At 37.9% G+C, this 24,686-nt stretch overlaps 1 long non-coding RNA gene across 1 annotated transcript; it reads left to right on the top strand.

The window, feature by feature from the left end:
- The first annotated feature begins 1,013 nt into the window (after window positions 1–1,013).
- On the top strand, window positions 1,014–1,519 carry LOC139857349 (uncharacterized). Its single transcript, XR_011762487.1, has 3 exons — window positions 1,014–1,104; window positions 1,224–1,352; window positions 1,426–1,519. It is a non-coding gene; the product is annotated as an uncharacterized lncRNA (long non-coding RNA).
- The last annotated feature ends 23,167 nt before the right edge of the window (window positions 1,520–24,686 follow it).

Raw genomic sequence — 24,686 nt, 5'->3', positions numbered from 1 at the left:
GATTTTTTTATGCTATAGGTTGAGCTTCAACATAGGTTGTTATAAATCAGTTTCAGATTTGGTGTTTGATTACTTTGATATTATTTTCATGTAATTTTATATCATTAGTTTAATGAATAATGAATAATAGATGTATTTATGTTGTACTGACTTTGTTGTTAAAATAGTTAGGAATTAACAAATTAGTTCATGACTGTTAGAATGAAAACAATACTCAGTATTATCAACTTTTTTAGAGTCTTGCCCAATTTTAAATGGGTATTTAATAATTTTCAAGTAATATAGTTTTGATTCATGTTTTTAGAGTCTTGCCCAAATCCGGGGTTCAATCGATTAAATAAGCTTTGAAGCAGTTAACCCTTTTTACAACTACGATATTTTGGAGTTTACCAGTCCCTGACTAATTTTAGGTGTTAGATTTGTTTTTATTTTAAACTGAACGAGAAAAGGGTTTGAACACAATTTGTGATGTATTTGGTATTCATTCTTCATGTTCTAACTAAACTTTAAAAATTTTGTTTCAATTTTAAAGCCTTAATTTAGTCAGTTCACTACCTAAAGTAAGTCATATAATTTTGTTTGTTCACATATACAATATAATAATGTAATTTTGTGGTTATTGTAGGTAGAACATCAACGAATTAGGAGCAACAAGAAGAAAGATGAGTGTTTGGATTGGGAAGACTACAAACTGATGGCATTCACCCATGTACTTCAGAACTCAATTGCTTTCACCTCTGCCTCTCATGTCAACGCTTGAGTTTAGGTTTGTGATATAACACTCCATGTTTTTTGAGTCATGCTTAGATATTTAGAATTAAAAAAAAACTGCATATAATTATACAACTGTATGTGATTTTTATTTTAATTTTTAGTGAATGTTGCAAGCTTTTATGGCCATCTGAAGTGGTGGACGATATCGTTCTTACCTCTGATTCTTCTATATATGTTAAAGAAACAAAATTTCGTCTTTCGAATCAATATTCAACATTTCTGCAAGTTTATATTTGAAGTCTGCAGATTCGAATGAGCATAAAAGTTCCGTCTATAGTATGTGATGATAGTTACAAGAGGGTCATTAATCAGTTTATGAAGAAGGCAAAGGTATACTTAGATCCCATCATCTGCTTCTTAATCTTATTTTGTAGACTTCATGTTTGTGTTCTTTTGTTAAGTTTTGCATCAGTGAAATACTAATGGTGGAATACACAATGTTTCTTCAGGTTCCTGGATTTCGTCCTGGGAAGAAAGTTCCAGAAAGTATTTTAATAAGTTATATAGGGAAGGATGGTTTCAGAAAATCAGTTGTTGAATCCATTCTAAAAAGAACTCTTCCGCACGCCATGTCATCTGTACGCATTGTTTTGTTTTTTTAATCTTAACTTATTAAAATCTGAAACAATAAAAAAGTGATCAAATTTGCAGGTAGATGGACGGGCTCTATAGGACTCAATCCGCATTGCAACAACATTTCTTGACATGGAAGCAACTTACTCTTCTTTGAACATCCTAAAGTATGTCAAATGTTTTATCTTTTTAGTTGGATAATTACAGGCGTTTTGTTAATTTTGATATTAATTCAACTTGTCTTGTGGGATAGATATGATATTATTGTGGATGTAGCACCGGAAGTGAAATGGGTACCAGATGACGGTTACAAGAATTTGAAGATAGTAGTTGAGCTTGACAGTGAAATAGATGCTAAAACAGTGGTTGATCGAGAATTTACACGTCGTTATAAGTCTTTAAGTATGATGCGAATTGTCACAAATAGAGGACTAGAGGTACTTAATGTTTTAGAAGCCCCCTCAATCTGTTTTTCAACTAATATATCTTCTTGTAAAATCGTAATAGAATCCTCAAATTTAGAGATGGCAATTGTAAGACAATTGCATGCAAAGGAGTAATTTGGGTCATTAATTTCTAATGGAGTAATGGGTATAGTAAAAATAAGCTTCAAAATCATGTGTGGGTTAAAAGTTGTCCCGAGTGTATTTTTGAATGTATAAGATCTCCATCATCGTGAGATTGAAATATTATAATATGCAATCATATATCATATATGACATATTGGCACACTAAATAAATTTATTGCAACTTTTTTGGTGTTTTGGGTCATGATCTATGTCAACCCCACAAATAATTTAGAGTGTTAACCCATCACACTAACTACTCACTTTGCCATCTCTGCACACAATACATATTTTTAATTTTCAAATATAAATTGAGCTAAAGTCAAATTCCATAGATTGGTGATGTTACCGTCCTGGATATATCAGCAACAATAGTGGAACAAGACGGACCAGAATCAAAAAATGTTCCGGCTGCAGAGAGTAAAGGTATTTTTCTACCAACCTAAGTCAACCTTCATTTCTTCGACCATTTTCTTAAAAGAAAGTCTGTGTTTTTTGGATTTGCACGTTTCCATTTTGATACAGATGACGGGAGATAGAGTTATTCCTGATTTTCTCGACGCAATAATCGGAATGAAAGGAGGTGAAACAAAATCTTTTTCACTTGTATTTCCAAATACTTGGAAGCAAGAAGATCTCCGTGGTCTTCCTCCTTGTCAGTTTACTATAAGTTTTTTTTTTTTTTTTTAAATTCGATTTAAGATGTACTGGAAAACTTATTTTCTTTGTGAATTATTGGTAGGTTGACTGTAAAGAACTATTCTAGAGAGAACTACCATAAATGAATGATAACATTTGTGATGCCCCGTACAAAACCATCGTGTACGAATCATCAACAATAGGATCATTACAAGGTTAAGTACTATATGCGATTTCAAAAAGAGTTTGCATTCATTAATAAAGTGATGTCTAAACCAACATCGAATGTTTTACAATCCAAAAGCCTGCTTCACTAAGTAGAAGCAAATAATAAGTGTAAGTGACCACAACGGTCGTTATAAGTCATAGTTCAAAAGTACGAATGTTTGAATGCAAAATAAAGTAGTTCATGCGATAGCAACTCTAAGCAGCGGGTGTCTACGGAACGACTAGTACACAGCGGAAGCTAACCTCAAGCACCTGAGAAAAACATGCTTTAAAACATCAACACAAAGGTTGGTGAGCTATAGTTTAAGTATAACAGTATGTAAGGTAGGCCACGAGATTTCAGTGCTACAAAGAGCGTTTCAAAACAGTATGATAAAGTATATGTTAACCGTGGGCACTTGGTAACTAACTTAACGTTTATACCCCCTAAAAGTACACTTGGCAAGTGCGTATGTCTACGAAGTATTAAACACTCGTTAAATGCTAGCGCTACTAGCCCGAGTGGGGATGTCAAACCCTATGGATCCATATCAAAGATTCGCGTTCGCGGTTCAAAAACCAATGATTAAACGTTACCGAGCTAAAGGGAATGTTTATGCCGTTGTATAACCCACACATATATAAGTTTAAGTACTCGTGCCTAGTATGTAAAACATAAAATCCGCATGTATTCTCAGTTCCCAAAATAAGTTAAAGTAAAAAGGGAATGCTATAACTCACAATGATAATGTAGTCGTAAAGTTGGTTCGGAAAAGGTGTGCAAGTAATCGGTCCGAAAGTCCTCAACCTAAGTCAAATAGTACTAAGTCAGTAAATCGTCTTAATATATTTAAAAGTATGTAAATAAGGTCTTAAGAGTCATCATCATTCATCATTTACCAAAAGGCGTAAAGTAAGTTTCGTTTATGAAAGTAGTTTACAACAAAGGCTGACTTCAGTCAGTCACCACGGCCTCTACCCTTACTGAAAAAAGGTGAGACCAGTGGCCATGGCTCCGAATATGAGTCCTTTAAGTGTGGTAAAATTTGCAGAAGAAAACTCGTCTTCGTTTGACCGGGGCGATGGTCTAAGTGCGAGTAGGTCAGAAATTTCTGCACAACGTTAAAGGACATAGTGACGATCGGAGGGCCATAAATCCTAAACCGTAACTCGGATTAAGGCAAGTCCTATATGAAAAGTTATCTACTTGAAAAGAGCTATTTGAAAATCATAATCACAACAGCCCAGGTCTACTGGTATGTTACAGAAACAGCAGAACAGTAGGCAGGGAACAGTAGGCAGAAAAATAATGGGTTCCGGTGGGTTTGGTGTTTGATGTTCATCATGGTTCTCATCCTTGATGACTATAGCTTCAAGTGTACAACTCATTGATGTGTTTACATCATATTTACCAAGTTTTTACCATCATAACCCTTGTGCAAGTCTAAGACATGAAGCACAACTCACTAAGAGTTGTATGAAGTTTGATGAACCAAAGTTACATCAAGTCTTAGATCTAACATATACATGAACTTTAAAGCTAATAACAAGTTACAAACTTGAAAGTAAACTAACTAATCAAGATCTTAAGATGTAGAACATAGTTCTTAGTTAGATCTTGAAGATCCAAGACCTAAAAGTCTAGATCAAGCATAAGTATACAAAGTTATATTTAAAGAAAACTTATTTACATGTTCTTGAACTTTTAAGTTAACTTTTAGTTCCAAGAGATATGAGATCAAGACTAACTTGTAGTACTTGACCAACCACAACAACAAGCATGAAATTAAAGTGTATAAAATGAAGTAATAAACTAAATGAACAAGTTACTAAGTCATGGTTGTTCATACTTTAAAGATTCAAGCCTATGTCTTGATCTTTAGAAAGTAAATTTTTAAAGTTTACTAACATGAGTTACAAGTATGAGTTTATCAACACATGAACATAAAGCTTTTAAAAAAAAAAGCAAGTGTAGAACATAACTAGAAAGTATATGTTCTTGTTGTTCTTGTTTTAACAAGATAAAATGAAGAATCAAACTAACAAGTTTGATTCTTGAAAGCTAGTAAGTAAGTAACAACAACAAAGTAAGTAAGTAATAATAACAAACAAGTAATCAAACAACAAGTAACAAAAGATGATGATGATGATGATTATGTGACTCTTGGTTTCGGTTCTAGCAAGAAAAAGAAAGAGAATGAACTTGAAAGAACACTCACACTAGAGAGCAAAAGATGAGAGGATGTTTGAGAGAAATTACAAGTAATTGTGTGTGTGTGAAATGAGAGTGTTCTAGTGAATAAGGTAATGGAAAATTTGAAACAAAAACACCCCTAAAGGGCCACTAAGCCGACGGTCAGCAGCATGGGAGGGAGAAGGGGAGTGTTTGTTGGTTATTAGCATGAAAAGCTTACAAAAGATGGATATTAGATGTGGTCTCATGGGGATTATAAGGTAACTAGATTCTTCATCTCCTTAACTAACTAGTTACCATATACAAGTAATACTTACAAGTCTTATGGGCTAATTAAGTCCATTTAATATGTAGGGTGGGCTTATAAGCCTTATTCATGAGTCCATTAACTTTGTTAAGCCCAAGTTCAAGTTTTTAACAAATAAATCCAATTAAAGCCCAAGTAACTAACTAATCACCATAGTTAATTAAAATGATTAATAAAATTAATCATGAATGCAAATAATATCTAAAAATATTATTCGTGAAAGTTCCGGGTGTCACAAAGACGTTTCGGGCACTTAAAAGTCAAGTACGGGCAATCATGGTAACATGTAAATGTAATGACATACATTCGTTTAATCACACGTATTAATAATAATAATTATTAATAAATAAACGTTGGAAAATCCAGGGTCATTACATTACCCACCTGTTAAAGAAAATTTCGTCCCGAAATTTAAGCTGAGGTAGATGGAGGAGTCGGGAAAAGGTGAGGATACTTCCGCATCATTTGATCCTCTGACTCCCAAGTAAACTCAGGTCCTCGTTTGGCATTCCATCACACTCGGATGATCGAAATCTTGTTACGTTTCAAAGTTTTGATCTCATGATCCATAATCTCAACAGGCTCTTCCACGAAGTGGAGTTTGTCGTCAATCGTAAGTTCCTCAAGTGGTATGATAAGTTCAGGTGCATCAAGACACTTCTTCAAGTTTGTCACATGGAAGGTAGGATGAACTGAGCTCAATTGTGCTGGTAGATCCAAACGATATGCAACGGGTCCAACATGTTCCAAGATTTCAAAAGGACCAATGTATCGTGGGTTCAACTTCCCACGCTTTCCAAAACGAATCACACCTTTCCAAGGTGCAACCTTCAACATTACACGATCACCAATGTTGAATTCAAAGTCTTTACGTTTAAGATCGGCATAACTCTTTTGACGATCGCGTGCAGTATTAAGTCTCGCTTGAATCTGAGCAATCTTCTTCGTCGTTTCATGGACTACCTCGGGTCCGCTGATTTTCTTTTCGCCTACTTCAGCCCAACAAATAGAAGATCGGCACTTACGGCCATACAATGCTTCAAAAGGTGCAGCATTAATGCTAGAGTGATAACTGTTGTTGTACGAGAATTCGGCGAGTGGCAAATGCCTTTCCCAGGCCTTTCCAAAATCAATGACACATGCACGCAACATGTCTTCCAAGGTCTGAATCATTCATTCACTTTGCCCGTCAGTCTGAGGGTGATAAGCAGTACTCATGTCAAGACGAGTTCCCATGGCTTCTTGCAAAGAATGCCAAAATCTAGAAACAAAACGGGGATCACGATCGGAGATGATCAATAAAGGTACACCATGATGAGATACAACCTCTTTGATGTATAATTGAGCAAGTCTTTCCATTGTATCTGTTTCCTTCATCGCTAGAAAGTGTGCAGATTTGGTAAGGCGGTCAACAATAACCCAAATAGTATCGTATCCGCCCACCGTCTTCGGCAGCTTGGTAATGAAATCCATTGTGATCCTTTCCCACTTCCATTGTGGGATCTCCGGTTGTTGAAGTAACCCAGAAGGTCTCTGATGCTCGGCTTTAACCTTCGAGCAAGTCAAACACTTACCAACATAAGTCGCAACGTCCTTCTTAAGATTCGGCCACCAATACTGTTTTTTGAGATCGTGGTACATCTTGCCCACACCAGGGTGAATCGAATATCTCGATTTGTGTGCTTCATCAAGTATCAGGTTCCGTAGATCTCCACAAAGAGGTACCCAAATTCTTCCGGCATAACATCGGAGTCCAGACTCCCTAACCTCGAATCGAGAGACAAGTATGTTCAAATGTTCATGAGATATATTCTCCTAATTGAGAGCCTCATCTTGGGCTACTCTGATCTGGCTGTTGAGGTTCGAATGGATGGTGATGTTCAGAGCCCTAACACGAAGAGGTGCCGTCCTCTCCTTTCGGCTTAAAGCGTCAGCTACAACATTGGCCTTACCAGGGTGATAACGGAGTTCACAATCGTAGTCGTTGAGCGTCTCGATCCATCGACGCTGTCTCATATTCAGTTGTTTCTGATCAAAGATGTGCTGGAGACTCTGGTGATCGGTGAAGATAGTGCTCTTAGTTCCATACAAATAATGTCTCCACAATTTGAGTGCAAAGACAATGGCTCCAAGTTCAAGATCATGAGTAGTGTAGTTCCGCTCGTGGATCTTCAATTGGCGGGAGGCATAGGCAATAACCTTTGATCGTTGCATCAGTACACAACCAAAACCACTCTTCGATGCATCACAATAAACAGCAAGGTCGTCACTGCCCTCAGGAAGTGATAGGATAGGTGCAGAGGTTAACTTATTCTTCAAAGTTTGGAATGCTGATTCGTGTGCGGGTTCCCAAATGAACTTCTTGCCATTGTGAGTCAGCGCGGTCAAAGGACGCGCAATCAGAGAAAATCCTTCAATAAACCTTCGGTAATAACCGGTGAGACCAAGGAATTGGCGAATATGCGTCGGAGTAGTAGGGGTCTCCCACTTGCTGATAGCTTCAATCTTGGCGGGATCAACTTTGATACCCTGGTCGCTCACAACATGACCCAGAAATTGAACTTCCTTCAACCAAAATTCGCACTTGGAGAATTTGGCGTAAAGTTGCTCTTGTCTTAAGAGTTCAAGCACTAATCGGAGGTTTTGCTCATGTTCTTCTTCGCTCTTAGAGTAGATGAGGATATCATCTATGAAGACGATAACAAACTTATCCAAGTACGGCTTGCAGACACGATTCATGAGGTCCATGAACACGGCAGGTGCATATGTCAAACCGAATGGCATCACGAGAAACTCATAATGACCATAACGGGTCCTGAATGCAGTTTTCATCACGTCACTTTCCTTCACCCTCAGCTGGTGATATCCGGATTGCAAATCGATCTTTGAGTAAACGCTCGATCCTTGTAGTTGGTCAAAAAGATCGTCAATTCGTGGAAGAGGATACCGATTCTTGATAGTTAATTTGTTGAGTTCACGATAGTCGATACACATACGGAAGGATCCATCCTTCTTCTTCACAAACAACACAGGTGCGCCCCAAGGCGAGAAACTTGGTTGGATAAATCCTCGATCAAGTAGTTCTTGTAGTTGACTCTGTAATTCTTATATCTCGGAAGGTGCGAGTCTATAAGGTGCGCGAGCTACAGGTGCAGCTCCTGGCACTAAATCAATCTGAAACTCTACTGCTCTCTGCGGCGGCAATCTAGGCAATTCCTCTGGGAAGACATCGGAAAATTCGTTCACAATTCGAACATCGTTCACGCTCTTCACCTCAGTTTCTACCGCTTTCACATGTGCTAGGACAGCAAAACGTCCCTTCTTCATAATCTTTTGTGCTTTTACGCAACTAATGAGGTTCAACTTCGAGGTACATCTCTCTCCATAGATAACTAGTGGTTCGCCATCTCCTTGTGGTATACGAAGTGCTTTATCTCCACAAATAATATAGGCCTTTGTCTTGCTCAACCAATCCATCCCGACGATCACGTCAAAACTTCCCAGTTTGATAGGTATCAAGTCAATTTTGAAATCTGCACCAGCTATGTTGATAATAGCTCCACGACTAATATGGTCAACCTTTTCAAGTTTTCCATTGGCGACCTCGACAAGCATACTCTCTTTTAACGGGACTAATGACCAATTAATCTTATCGCAAAAATGTCTACATACATAACTTCTATCCGCACCAGTATCAAACAAGACAGAAGCTAAAAGATTGTTGATTTTAAATATACCTGTCACCAAGTCGGGGTTTTCTCGGGAGTCCGTTGCATTAACATTAAAAGCTCTACCACGAGGTGGTCCGCCGTCTTTTCGCTTATTTGGGCACGCATTTCTGAAATGGCCCGTCTGCCCGCATTCGTAGAACTTTTTAGGTCCATTGGTGTTCGGCTTCCCATTCAAAGTGGTGACCTTGCAGTCTTTCCCGATATGCCCAGCCCGTTGGCACTTCTCGCAGACAACATTGCAATACCCAGTGTGGTGTTTGTAACACCTCTTGCATTGTGGTAAGGTTCCTTTGTAGTTCGGGTTGGAGTTGGTATTGTTGTTGGAGTTGGGGTTTCCACCGTTGTTGTGCCTCTTGGCGGGGGTCTGGTCATAAGTTCTCCCCCTGTTGTTGTGGTGGTGGTGGTTGTTGTTGTTGTTGTTGTTGTTGTTGTTGTTGTTGTTGTTGTTGTTGTTGTTGTTGTTGTTGTTGTTGTTGTTGTTGTTGTTGTTGTTGTTGTTGTTGTTGTTGTTGTTGTTGTTGTTGTTGTTGTTGTTGTTGTTGTTGTTGTTGTTGTTGTTGTTGTTGTTGTTGTTGTTGTTGTTGTTGTTGTTGTTGTTGTTGTTGTTGTTGTTGTTGTTGTTGTTGTTGTTGTTGTTGTTGTTGTTGTTGTTGTTGTTGTTGTTGTTGTTGTTGTTGTTGTTGTTATTATCCCACTTTCGCTTTTCGCTACTACCAGCTTCAAACTTAGCCTTCTCCGGCTCATCAATAATGATTTGGTTCATGAGAGTATGTGCCATGCGCATTGCTTCGGGAACATTCGGTTGTTTGGACGATGTGACGTTTCCTTTGATGGACTTAGGGAGTCCCCAGAAGTATCTCTCCATACGCTTGAATTCCGGGGTGACCATTGTCGGACACATAAGAGCTAACTCAAGAAACCTCCTGTTGTAACCATCAAGGTCGTTCCCAACGGCCTTTAACTGCATAAATTCAATTTCCATATTCTGGATTTCGGTTCTCGGACAATACTCATCAATCATAGCAGCTTTGAATTCCTCCCATGGCGTAGCATACGCCTCATCGATGCCTTTCGCTTGAGCTAACGTGTTCCACCACGTTAGTGCGCCGTCAGATAGCGTGCAAGATGCAAACTTGGTCTTGTTGTCCTCCGAACAGTTGCTAACTCGGAATACTGATTCAAGTTTCTTGAACCATCTGGTGAGACCAACCTGTCACGACCCTACTTTTTCCGTTATCTTTTTCCGTTAATTATTTAACGACCGTTAACTGTTAGTGTGCCACGTCATTTCCATGACCTATATTATTATTTTTGTAATAATATATATATAATAATTATTATGTGTTATGTGGATATATGTATTCATATTTTAAATTATACGTTTCTACGTTCCGCGGATTTCCATCCGGCGAATCTTTTCGGTTTTTAAACCAACGGTCGAGCTTTCGGGATTGTTAAATCCTAAATATTTTAAATATGATATTTTAAGGTCATATTATTAATAGGTGTATTTATATTTATTTTTCGTCGCGCGTTTGTTATCTTTCCGGATTTTTAATCGCGTAAGCGTGTTTTCGCGTTTCGGGCTTCGTACGGGATCTCGGGCCACAAGGATTTCATTATTTAGCAAGACGGGCTTGTGGGGCCCACCCCACACCCCCCATTCGGCCGAAACCCACCAAGGGAGGGGGTATACTCCCTTGATTTTTCTTTTTTCCACTTCATTTTACAAAATCAAAACCTAATCTTATTTTTTTGTGCTCTCTTCCTCCCTCTTCCCCCTTTGGCCGTCGAATACATCACCACCATCATCACCATTCTTCAACAAAATTAAAGCTTGGATCATAAATCAATTAACACCATCGCGTTCCTTGTTTCGTTCTCTACGCGATCATATACTTTGTTTCTCGATTAGGGTATAAACCCTAACCCTAGAACTTTCCATTTTTATTTATTTTTCTGTATTTTGATGTTATATGATTAGTATGATATGTATAAGTTGTTGTAATGTTGTTTGAATGCGTAGAATTACTCGTTTGTTCATGTGTTCGGTTTGTAAATTTTGGACAGCAGTTTGATTCGTATATTCTGACTATATAACTGTTATGAATGTTAAAATAAAGTACATAAATGAGTTCCTCTCATCAAGACATTAATTTTAGACTCCGGATTCATGTCGTTTCGATTCCCGGAGCCCTAGATACGCTTAATTTGGTTTTTGTTAAAGATTGAAAGGTGTTCTTGGCATGAACAAGGTTGGGTCCGACTTTGTGACCATCCTTGGTGTCTTTAGGGTGTGTTATTTGGTTAGGACTGATGGTGAGACGAATATTCATGTTCGGGTCACCTAAATCCGAGCCACGGTTCACCCGTTTTGCCCGAATTACTGTTTTGATTAAAATGATTTCCCAATTGAAGTCATGGCTGATATGCACGACTTAGGGACTGTTCTTGGAGTGTTCTTGAGTTCATAAATGTGTCGGGTGGTTTGAGTAGGTGAAGTTGCATATGTGGCTTGCCCGAAACCGACACCCGGGGCTCAAGATACGACCCGGCGAACTTTTAAACTTAAAACTTATGGTTAATGATTAAACTTATGATAAAATTTATGGAATTCATTATTAATTAATTACTTATGTTAAAGAAGTAATTATTTTATTTTAAGACTTTTAATATAATTATTTATTATATTATTTAATTATTAATTATAATTTAATTAACATTTTAATTAAACTTATGATTAATAACACTTTTAATTGTTAAAGGAAAATACTTATGATAAGTATTAAATTTAATTATGAGAAATTATTATAAGACTTATAATAAATATTAAATAATTATTTAATTATTATAAGACTTAATTATTATTTAATTATGACTTAATTATTAAATACTTATGATTTAATAATTTTAATTAGAAACTTATGATATGATTAATAATTCATTATTAATTAATAATACTTATGATATGATTTAAAATTTATTATAAATTAATAATATTTATATTATGATTGATATTTAATTAATTAATTAAATACTTATGTTATACTAATTATAACATTTCAACTTATATTAACTTTAATAATTCATTTTATTTAATTAAACTTATGTTAAGACATTATTATACACTTTTGACTTTAAATAACATTATAACCTATGTTATTATTATAACTTACACTTTTAAAATTAATGTTGACTAGGTTTGACCAAGGTTGACTTTTGAGTTGACTTTCGGTTGACTTTGACTTTCAGTTGACTTCTGTTGACTTTCTAAATAAGGAAACTTTCCTAACTTCAAAACTTTCTAAAAATAGAACTTTCTAAATTTGGAAACTTTCCAAAAATAGAAACTTTCCAAAAATAGAAACTTTCCAAAAATAGAAACTTTCCTAAAATAGAAAACTTTCCAAAAATGGAAACCTGCCAAAAATAGAAACTTTCTAAAAATAGAAAGTGTGTGTCCTTATGCTGTTCCAATCAAACCGATGCTTGTTGAGTAATGTTCTATGCCTACTTGCAACATGTACAATAGCTATCATACTAAGACTTGGCCTAAGTTAGTTATTTATTTCGACCTGCTTTATTTATAGGTCGGCGTTGTGATCTTTCTTGATCACTTTACTTTACGTGCTGTTCGCTTGTTTGTGAGATTTCTTCAGTTGCTATTTAAGGTGAGTTATAGTCCCGTTTTTACATACTTTTCAAAGTATATTTTTGGGATGTGATTACATGCAGATTTTTATTTACGTTTAGACACAAGTAACAGTTAAATTTAATTATTCATTGTGAGTTGGACAAAAATATTCCCTAGTCTGGTAACTGTAATCATTGGTTTCTACCGGTGAACGCGAATCCTACGGATAGATCTATCAGGTTTGACAACCCCATTTCGAGCTAGTCGCGCTAGCAATTTATAATCGGAATGTTTAGTACTTCGTAATTTGTTGTAGATACACTGTCCAAGTGTATATTTTTATTGTGTTTGGCAAGGGTAAATAAAGGGTTAAGTGGTTACCAGGTGGCTCATTGATAATGGAATAATGTTTAATGTTTTCTAACATTTTTAAATCTTGTGGTCTAAAGTTTACTATATATTTAAACCTATAATTCACTCAACCTTTGTGTTGACAGTTTACTTGCATGTTTTCACAGGTACTTGAGTTATTTGATGCTTCCGCTGTCGTTAGAAGAGTCTGCATGCATTTGGGCAGATTTTATGAAACAATTTATGAAACTTAAGTTTGCATTCTATTTTGGATAATTTAAATTGTGGGTTTGTTGGCAATGTTTTGTGTCAACTTTTGGTTTCATATTATGGTTGGTTGGTTTTCAAACTACTTAATTTGGTTTGTTTCCTTTTTGGGTAACATTTTGAAATAAAAGAATGCAACTTTGTTTATTTAATTCATTTAAGTCCGATCAAGCTATGGGACCAACTGACGGATCCGTTAAGTGTTTTGACGGGGTCGTCACATGTGGTATCAGAGCGCTGGTTGTAGGGAACTAGGCGGTCTTAATGTGGTCAACCCGTGGTTATTAGGGTGCATTAGAGTCTAGTCTACAGCCCGACCATTTTGCTATAGCATTATTATGCATTTCATTTCGTATAAGTTATATTATTAGCTTTCATATCTTTTGGTATATGGTTTGCGGTTTTGCTGTTTGCAGATGTCGACTTCGAGCGATAACTCTGTTGCTGCTCCTGCTCCACCGTCTCCTGCTAGACGTCGTGCTAATCAACCGGAGATCGATGATCCTGTTCATTACTATTTTTCTACCATTACTCATATGAACCGGGCTTATAATGAGGTGACACGTATTAACGCCCTTAGTGATTGTTTGCGCACCTTGCCACATAATGAAGTTATGGACGAGATTCGTGCCGACATGAGAAACTTTATCACTTTCAAGCATAGGGTTGAGGATGCGAACCGCAAGCGTGATCGAGAAGTTAATGCTAAGTTCGAGGCTCTCGAGAGCACTGTTCGTGTGTTGAAGGAAGAGTTGGATGTTGTGAAAGGGAAGTTGCGTAAGTATGAGGATCCTGCTGAGACTCATGCTGGACCAGCTTATCACACCCGCTCTAAGCGAATGTGATGTGATTATTCATATTGATTATCTATTTCATCAGACTTAATGTCCTTTTCATACATACATTTTGGGTTATGTACGGCGTTTTGCCGAGGATTTTATTAAGATTTTGTTATGGGATATTTTTCATTATGTATGGATGGTTATTTTTATGACATCTATTATCATTATCATGTTTTATTTCTGATGTTGTGGCTCTTGGCATGTTATATTATGCGTAATATATGTTCATGTATGTTAGGTGCTATGTATGTTGTATGATGTTATCATAAAATATGTATGCATGTGATGGTTATTTCTATAACAATCATAACTGTCATGTTATTACTCATAGTGTTAGTTGACTAATATCTTAATGGTTAGTCTTTTCGTGTTTTGATCTATTCCTTTATGACACTAGTATTATTCTTGGTACTAACGGATGTGTTATTCTATTTTGAAGATCATGCCTCCAAGAGAGTCCACTGAAGCGCGTATGCAACGCCTGATCAATGAAGGAATTGCTGCTGCTATGGCAGCAAATGCTGATGTTAACGCCAATGTGAACAACAACGTGGGATGCTCCCACAAAACTTTTATGGCTGGTCGACCTCAAGAATTCAGTGGTACGGAAGGACCAATAGGGCTTACTCGTTGGTTCGAGAAAATCGAATCTATTTTCAGGGTCAGTCGGGTCCGTGAAGAGGACAAAGTTAGTTTCGCTAGTTGCACTCTCAAGGATAGTGCCTTGACATGGTGGAACAATCTGGTTAGTAGTTTGGGAAGCGATGTAGCTTATGGTTTGGCCTGGAATGATTTTAAGGAAAGGTTGATCACCCGCTATAGACCTCGGGGTGAGCTTAAGAAGCTAGAGGTTGAGCTCAAGAATTTGAAAATGCATGGCACCGAGTTAGATGCCTATGAACGAAGGTTTTTCGAGTTAACTTTGCTGTGTCCTAGGGTTTATGCGGATGAGGACCGCAAAATTGAGGCTTACATTGATGGATTGTCCGAGAAGATTGAACACGGGGTTGAGTCCAGTGAACCCCAGACTATTGAGGCAGCTATGACTATGGCCCACAAACTTAATGACAAGGTGTTGAGAAGAAGCAAGACTACAGTTGTTGAAAGTAGTGAGGAGGTTGTCAAGAAGGCTGATAATGGGAAACGAAAGTGGGATAACAACCGCAATCAAAACCAAAATCAGCCGAAGAAACAGGATACCTCAGGTGCTAACAACAGAAATCAGCGTGTGTGTCCTCGTTGCTATAAAGTTCATGATGGTTACTGCACAGTTACTTGTAAGAGGTGCTCTAAGCAAGGGCACATTGCTAAAGATTGTACAGTGCTTTTGCCGGGGTCTGCTACTCCCGCGACTGGTGGTAATAATAATAATGTTGGTAATAGAGGTGGTAACGGTAACGGTAATGGGAAATCGAATAATGGAGGTAATCCAAGGGTTTGTTATGAGTGTGGGAAGCCGGGGCATTTCCGAGATGCTTGTCCCAACAAGAAGACTGCAGAGAATGCACGCGGCCGAGCGTTCAACATTAATGCTAAGGATGCGGAGGAAGATCCTAAGCTTGTTACTGGTACGTTTTCAGTCAACGATTTATCAGTTTATGTTCTATTTGATTCGGGGGCTGATTTAAGTTTCGTGTCGAGTAAATTAAGTCCGAGAATCAAAACGCCGTTAACTCTCTTAGACAATACTTATGTTATTGAAGTAGCTAATGGTAAGGAACTTACTGCTAAGACTGTACATCGTAAGTGTAACATTAATCTGGGTGGTAGGGATTTCGAGATAGATTTGATGCCGATTGAACTTGGTAGTTTTGATATTGTTATTGGTATGGATTGGTTGTCCGCGAACCGTGCCGAGATCGTCTGTTATGATAAGGCTATTCGTATTACTGATGTGATTGGAGAGCCACTGATGGTCTTTGGAGATAAGAAATGCACACAGTTAAACCTTATTAGCTGTATGAAAGTTCGTAAACATCTCCGTAAGGGCTGTCATGCTATTCTTGCTCATGTTGTTGATCCTTGTAAGGAAGTAAAGAACGTTGATGACGTTCATATTGTTAGGGATTTTCCCGAGGTGTTTCCCGATGACTTACCTGGCCTTCCGCCGCAACGCGCGGTAGAATTTCAAATTGATCTTGTTCCTGGCGCTGCTCCTGTAGCACGTGCTCCTTATCGTCTTGCGCCTTCTGAACTTCAAGAATTGTCAAGTCAACTCCGTGAGTTGTTAGACAAGGGTTTTATTCGTCCTAGTTCGTCCCCTTGGGGAGCTCCTGTTCTGTTTGTTAAGAAGAAGGATGGTTCTTTTCGTTTATGCATTGATTATCGTGAACTGAATAAGCTCACTGTTAAAAATCGTTATCCTCTTCCGAGAATTGATGATCTGTTCGATCAGCTTCAGGGTTCTTCTGTTTATTCAAAAATTGATCTTCGTTCTGGCTATCATCAGTTGCGTGTTAAAGAATCTGATGTTTCAAAAACTGCTTTTCGCACCCGTTACGGTCACTTTGAATTTCTTGTTATGCCGTTCGGATTGACAAATGCACCTGCTGTGTTCATGGACCTCATGAACCGTGTGTGTAGACCCTATCTGGACAAGTTCGTTATTGTTTTCATCGACGACATCCTTATCTATTCTAAGAGTGATGAAGAGCACGAAGAACACTTGAGGTTAGTGCTTGATTTGTTAAAGAAAGAAGAGTTGTACGCTAAGTTCTCTAAGTGTGCTTTTTGGTTAAGAAAAGTTCAGTTCCTTGGTCACATTGTTAGCAAACAAGGAATACAAGTTGATCCTGCTAAAATTGAGGCGATTGAAAAGTGGGAAACCCCGAAAACTCCTACTCAAATTCGTCAGTTCTTAGGATTGGCAGGTTACTATCGAAGGTTCATCCAGGATTTCTCTCGTATAGCGAAACCTCTGACTGCTTTAACGCATAAAGGGAAGAAGTATGAGTGGAAGGATGAACAGGAGAATGCTTTTCAGATTTTGAAGAAGAAACTGACTACCGCTCCGATATTGTCTCTACCGGAGGGTAATGATGATTTTGTTGTTTATTGTGACGCATCACGACAAGGCTATGGTTGCGTTTTGATGCAACGAAGGAAGGTTATTGCGTACGCATCACGTCAGTTGAAGATTCACGAGCAGAACTATACAACTCATGATTTAGAGTTGGGGGCTGTTGTTTTTGCACTTAAGATTTGGAGACATTATTTGTATGGGGTCAAGAGTACTGTGTACACAGATCACAAAAGTCTTCAACATATCCTCGATCAGAAACAGTTGAACATGAGACAACGAAGATGGATTGAGACGTTGAATGATTACGATTGTGACCTTTTGTATCACCCGGGTAAGGCCAATGTTGTGGCTGATGCATTGAGTCGTAAAGAAAGGACTGAACCTCGCAGGGTTAGGGCCTTGAATATGACAGTTAGATCAAACCTCGCAAGGCAGATTCTTGAGGCACAACAAGAAGCCTTAAAGGAGGAGAATTTTGTGAAAGAAAACGTAAGAGGTATGGCTAAGAAATTTGAGATTCGAGCAGATGGTACTAGGTACTTTGTAGGACGTCTTTGGGTTCCGAAGTTTGGTGAACTGCGACAACTGGTTTTGGATGAGGCTCATAAGTCTAGGTACTCTATTCATCCTGGTTCAGGGAAGATGTACCATGATCTTAAGGAGCTGTATTGGTGGCCAAATTTGAAAGGTGATGTGGCTACGTATGTGGCTAAGTGTTTGACCTGTTCTAAGGTCAAAGCTGAACATCAAAAACCGTCCGGATTGTTGGTGCAACCAGAAATTCCCGAGTGGAAGTGGGAAGGTATCACTATGGATTTTATCACTAAGTTACCGAGAGTTTCGGGTGGCTACGATGCGATTTGGGTGATTGTAGATCGACTCACTAAGTCGGCTCACTTTTTGCCGATTAGGGAAACCGATTCCATGGAGAAACTCACCCGTTTGTATTTGAAAGAGATTGTTTCGAGGCATGGTGTTCCCGTTTCTATAATTTCCGACAGAGATAGTCGATTTGTATCGAGATTTTGGCAATCGTTGCAAGAAGCCTTGGGCACTAGATTGGATATGAGCACCGCTTATCATCCTCAAACGGATGGTCAAAGTGAGAGGACCATTCAGACATTAGAAGATATGTTGCGAGCTTGTGTGATTGATTTTGGAAATGGGTGGGATAAGTATTTGCCGTTAGCTGAGTTTTCTTATAACAACAGCTACCACGCAAGTATTAAAGCCGCACCGTTTGAAGCTTTGTACGGTAGGAAGTGTAGATCTCCTATTTGTTGGAATGAGGTTGGGGATGCTCAACTTACAGGTCCAGAGATTATTCACGAGACTACTGAGAAGATTGTTCAAATTAAAGAAAGGTTGAGAACTGCTAGAAGTCGGCAAAAGAGTTATGCCGACAAAGGAAGGAAAGATGTTGAATTTCAAGTTGGTGATCGTGTTATGTTAAAAGTTTCGCCTTGGAAGGGTGTTATTCGTTTTGGTAAAAGAGGGAAGTTAAGTCCTCGTTTTGTGGGACCGTTTGAGATCATTGAAAGAGTTGGACCGGTGGCTTATCGTTTGAAGTTGCCACAAGAACTCAGTGCTGTTCACGATGTTTTCCATATTTCGAACTTAAAGAAGTGTTTGGCTGAATTTGATCAGACTATTCCTTTGGAGGAACTTCAGGTTGACAAGCAATTGCATTTTATTGAGGAGCCAGTTGAGATCATGGACCGAGAGGTTAAGACTCTTAAACAGAGCAGAATTCCTATTGTTCGGGTCCGATGGAACGCTAGACGCGGTCCCGAGTTCACTTGGGAGCGTGAAGACCAAATGAAGCAGAAGTATCCGCATTTGTTCTCAGATGCCGAGTCAACCCCTGCGCCTGCTTAAATTTCGGGACGAAATTTCCATAACGGGGAGGTACTGTCACGACCCTACTTTTTCCGTTATCTTTTTCCGTTAATTATTTAACGACCGTTAACTGTTAGTGTGCCACGTCATTTCCATGACCTATATTATTATTTTTGTAATAATATATATATAATAATTATTATGTGTTATGTGGATATATGTATTCATATTTTAAATTATACGTTTCTACGTTCCGCGGATTTCCATCCGGCGAATCTTTTCGGTTTTTAAACCAACGGTCGAGCTTTCGGGATTTTTAAATCCTAAATATTTTAAATATGATATTTTAAGGTCATATTATTAATAGGTGTATTTATATTTATTTTTCGTCGCGCGTTTGTTATCTTTCCGGATTTTTAATCGCGTAAGCGTGTTTTCGCGTTTCGGGCTTCGTACGGGATCTCGGGCCACAAGGATTTCATTATTTAGCAAGACGGGCTTGTGGGGCCCACCCCACACCCCCCATTCGGCCGAAACCCACCAAGGGAGGGGGTATACTCCCTTGATTTTTCTTTTTTCCACTTCATTTTACAAAATCAAAACCTAATCTTATTTTTTTGTGCTCTCTTCCTCCCTCTTCCCCCTTTGGCCGTCGAATACATCACCACCATCATCACCATTCTTCAACAAAATTAAAGCTTGGATCATAAATCAATTAACACCATCGCGTTCCTTGTTTCGTTCTCTACGCGATCATATACTTTGTTTCTCGATTAGGGTATAAACCCTAACCCTAGAACTTTCCATTTTTATTTATTTTTCTGTATTTTGATGTTATATGATTAGTATGATATGTATAAGTTGTTGTAATGTTGTTTGAATGCGTAGAATTACTCGTTTGTTCATGTGTTCGGTTTGTAAATTTTGGACAGCAGTTTGATTCGTATATTCTGACTATATAACTGTTATGAATGTTAAAATAAAGTACATAAATGAGTTCCTCTCATCAAGACATTAATTTTAGACTCCGGATTCATGTCGTTTCGATTCCCGGAGCCCTAGATACGCTTAATTTGGTTTTTGTTAAAGATTGAAAGGTGTTCTTGGCATGAACAAGGTTGGGTCCGACTTTGTGACCATCCTTGGTGTCTTTAGGGTGTGTTATTTGGTTAGGACTGATGGTGAGACGAATATTCATGTTCGGGTCACCTAAATCCGAGCCATGGTTCACCCGTTTTGCCCGAATTACTGTTTTGATTAAAATGATTTCCCAATTGAAGTCATGGCTGATATGCACGACTTAGGGACTGTTCTTGGAGTGTTCTTGAGTTCATAAATGTGTCGGGTGGTTTGAGTAGGTGAAGTTGCATATGTGGCTTGCCCGAAACCGACACCCGGGGCTCAAGATACGACCCGGCGAACTTTTAAACTTAAAACTTATGGTTAATGATTAAACTTATGATAAAATTTATGGAATTCATTATTAATTAATTACTTATGTTAAAGAAGTAATTATTTTATTTTAAGACTTTTAATATAATTATTTATTATATTATTTAATTATTAATTATAATTTAATTAACATTTTAATTAAACTTATGATTAATAACACTTTTAATTGTTAAAGGAAAATACTTATGATAAGTATTAAATTTAATTATGAGAAATTATTATAAGACTTATAATAAATATTAAATAATTATTTAATTATTATAAGACTTAATTATTATTTAATTATGACTTAATTATTAAATACTTATGATTTAATAATTTTAATTAGAAACTTATGATATGATTAATAATTCATTATTAATTAATAATACTTATGATATGATTTAAAATTTATTATAAATTAATAATATTTATATTATGATTGATATTTAATTAATTAATTAAATACTTATGTTATACTAATTATAACATTTCAACTTATATTAACTTTAATAATTCATTTTATTTAATTAAACTTATGTTAAGACATTATTATACACTTTTGACTTTAAATAACATTATAACCTATGTTATTATTATAACTTACACTTTTAAAATTAATGTTGACTAGGTTTGACCAAGGTTGACTTTTGAGTTGACTTTCGGTTGACTTTGACTTTCAGTTGACTTCTGTTGACTTTCTAAATAAGGAAACTTTCCTAACTTCAAAACTTTCTAAAAATAGAACTTTCTAAATTTGGAAACTTTCCAAAAATAGAAACTTTCCAAAAATAGAAACTTTCCTAAAATAGAAAACTTTCCAAAAATGGAAACCTGCCAAAAATAGAAACTTTCTAAAAATAGAAAGTGTGTGTCCTTATGCTGTTCCAATCAAACCGATGCTTGTTGAGTAATGTTCTATGCCTACTTGCAACATGTACAATAGCTATCATACTAAGACTTGGCCTAAGTTAGTTATTTATTTCGACCTGCTTTATTTATAGGTCGGCGTTGTGATCTTTCTTGATCACTTTACTTTACGTGCTGTTCGCTTGTTTGTGAGATTTCTTCAGTTGCTATTTAAGGTGAGTTATAGTCCCGTTTTTACATACTTTTCAAAGTATATTTTTGGGATGTGATTACATGCAGATTTTTATTTACGTTTAGACACAAGTAACAGTTAAATTTAATTATTCATTGTGAGTTGGACAAAAATATTCCCTAGTCTGGTAACTGTAATCATTGGTTTCTACCGGTGAACGCGAATCCTACGGATAGATCTATCGGGTTTGACAACCCCATTTCGAGCTAGTCGCGCTAGCAATTTATAATCGGAATGTTTAGTACTTCGTAATTTGTTGTAGATACACTGTCCAAGTGTATATTTTTATTGTGTTTGGCAAGGGTAAATAAAGGGTTAAGTGGTTACCAGGTGGCTCATTGATAATGGAATAATGTTTAATGTTTTCTAACATTTTTAAATCTTGTGGTCTAAAGTTTACTATATATTTAAACCTATAATTCACTCAACCTTTGTGTTGACAGTTTACTTGCATGTTTTCACAGGTACTTGAGTTATTTGATGCTTCCGCTGTCGTTAGAAGAGTCTGCATGCATTTGGGCAGATTTTATGAAACAATTTATGAAACTTAAGTTTGCATTCTATTTTGGATAATTTAAATTGTGGGTTTGTTGGCAATGTTTTGTGTCAACTTTTGGTTTCATATTATGGTTGGTTGGTTTTCAAACTACTTAATTTGGTTTGTTTCCTTTTTGGGTAACATTTTGAAATAAAAGAATGCAACTTTGTTTATTTAATTCATTTAAGTCCGATCAAGCTATGGGACCAACTGACGGATCCGTTAAGTGTTTTGACGGGGTCGTCACACAACCGGTCCCTCGGTTCCACTGAAGTTATGTGGTTTGCAGCTCTGGAATTCCTTGTAAGTACACCCATTTCGGACGGGTGGAATAACCGGTGGTGGTGGCGGTGGAGCTTGGAGGTTTCTTTCTGCTAGGGCTGCGACTACACGTTCTTGGATCATCTCTTCAATTTGAGCAGCAGTAGGTGTGGATCGACCGTTAGCCATGGTTTTCTATACAAACATTTTGACTCAAGTCAAAATCCAGCATTCAATATATAATAATATAGTATATAGTAACCAACATGGAATCAAAACATCACATGTTATTAAATAAAGCATCTAGGTACAAATACCACAGAATCATCGTACAGCAATGTAAATAGAACATCGTGCAAGAATTAAATAACGCAAAGTTCCATTCATTAATAATAATAAGTTTCATACATCTGAATAAGTCCGTACAATACATGATTAATACAATAAACTACAACTAGATTACATCATAAAATCTAATACAAAATTCCTACGGTGAAGGTGGGTGCAGGATGTCCATAACCTGAGACATCTGCTCCTCAAGCTCAACTACCCGAGCTCGGAGGATCTCCACCTCCCTTGTCAATTCCTCGACAGTGGGAGATGGTGGAGCAGGCGGTGCTGGCGGTGCAGGTGGCGCCGGTGGTGCAGGTGGGGCCGGTGGTGCAGACCGCACGAAACGGGGTGCAGATGTCCTGGCTCTAGAAATAGTCAGCACGTAACGAGGTGCCTTACGTATGAGTGGGTCGGCAGGGTACGGCACAAGCCGCTTACGGGCAGTAACCATCCGACGCTGACCAAAAGCGTCGGTGAAAACACGACCTCCATTCACCCCTGGAATGACGGTGCCATCAGGACGGTACCGCTTCTTCGGCGGGGTGGAGGGTGCCTGTATAGGTATATCAGCAGGGTCCTCGTCGTCACTGGAGTTTGATGAAGAATCATCTGATGAAGAATCAGCAGATGATGAGTCATCCGAATCATGTGGTGGTGAGACGGGTGGCTGAATTGGCAGTCCGAAGGCGGCCAACATCTCTCTGTGTCTGCCTGGTGGAATCGGCACTAAACGTCCATCTGGAGTGCGTCGGCACGGTATGCGCATATGGTTACGGAATGGCCCTTCCCCGAACTCTGCGGGGATCACAACACCACCGATGTGGGGCTGTGAATCCGAGGGTCTGGGAGCAGACGGAGCTGGAATCTCCGTAGGATCCACATGTCCATCAATAGTAGCCACTGGTGCAGGCGGCTGGCTGCTAGTCCCTGAAGATGAAGCGCCGGGGTCACTCGTGCGTATCGGGATCGGTGGATCGGAAACGGTGGTAGGTGGGGTAGCTGAAGAGTCTAAACTGCCCAAAACACTAGCAGGTGGTACATCCGACATCTGAAAAAGGAAAATAAATTTTCCATGTCAGTAAGTCATAAAGCAAGCACGTATTAGGCCAACAGTTTAAATCATGTATAACAATAAGTAGCATGGAAATAACAGCAAATCGTACGAAGGTAGCATGCAATCGAAAGCAAGTAATAGCATGCAGTAGTGAAATCATGTAATAGCATAAGGCATATAGCAGTAAAAGTAAGCAGCATCATGCAGTAAGTTCAGCAGTAACACATAAACTAGCAAGTTGTAGATTAGTCCTATTAGTGAATCCTACTCGGGTCGGTCTTAGACTCACTAATGCAACCTAATTCCCTATAACCAATGCTCTGATACCAAATGTGATGCCCCGTACAAAACCATCGTGTACGAATCATCAACAACAGGATCATTACAAGGTTAAGTACTATATACGATTTCAAAAAGAGTTTGCATTCATTAATAAAGTGATGTCTAAACCAAAATCGAATGTTTTACAATCCAAAAGCCTGCTTCACTAAGTAGAAGCAAATAATAAGTGTAAGTGACCACAACGGTCGTTACAAGTCATAGTTCAAAAGTACGAATATTTGAATGCAAAATAAAGTAGTTCATGCGATAGCAACTCTAAGCAGCGGGTGTCTACGGCACGACTAGTACACAGCGGAAGCTAACCTCAAGCATCTGAGAAAAACATGCTTTAAAACGTCAACACAAAGGTTGGTGAGCTATAGTTTAAGTATAACAGTATGTAAGGTAGGCCACGAGATTTCAGTGCTACAAAGAGCGTTTCAAAACAGTATGATAAAGTATATGTTAACCGTGGGCACTTGGTAACTAACTTAATGTTTATACCCACTGAAAGTACACTTGGCAAGTGCGTATGTCTACGAAGTATTAAACACTCGTTAAATGCTAGCGCTACTAGCCCGAGTGGGGATGTCAAACCCTATGGATCCATATCTAAGATTCGCGTTCGCGATTCAAAAACCAATGATTAAACGTTACCGAGCTAAAGGGAATGTTTATGCCGTTGTATAACCCACACATA

Source organism: Rutidosis leptorrhynchoides, chromosome 7, assembly GCF_046630445.1.
Source record: "Rutidosis leptorrhynchoides isolate AG116_Rl617_1_P2 chromosome 7, CSIRO_AGI_Rlap_v1, whole genome shotgun sequence".
In the NCBI taxonomy this organism is placed as follows: domain Eukaryota; kingdom Viridiplantae; phylum Streptophyta; class Magnoliopsida; order Asterales; family Asteraceae; genus Rutidosis; species Rutidosis leptorrhynchoides.
Note: the sequence above shows the minus strand (reverse complement) of the source record. Positions and strands in the feature narration are given on the sequence as shown.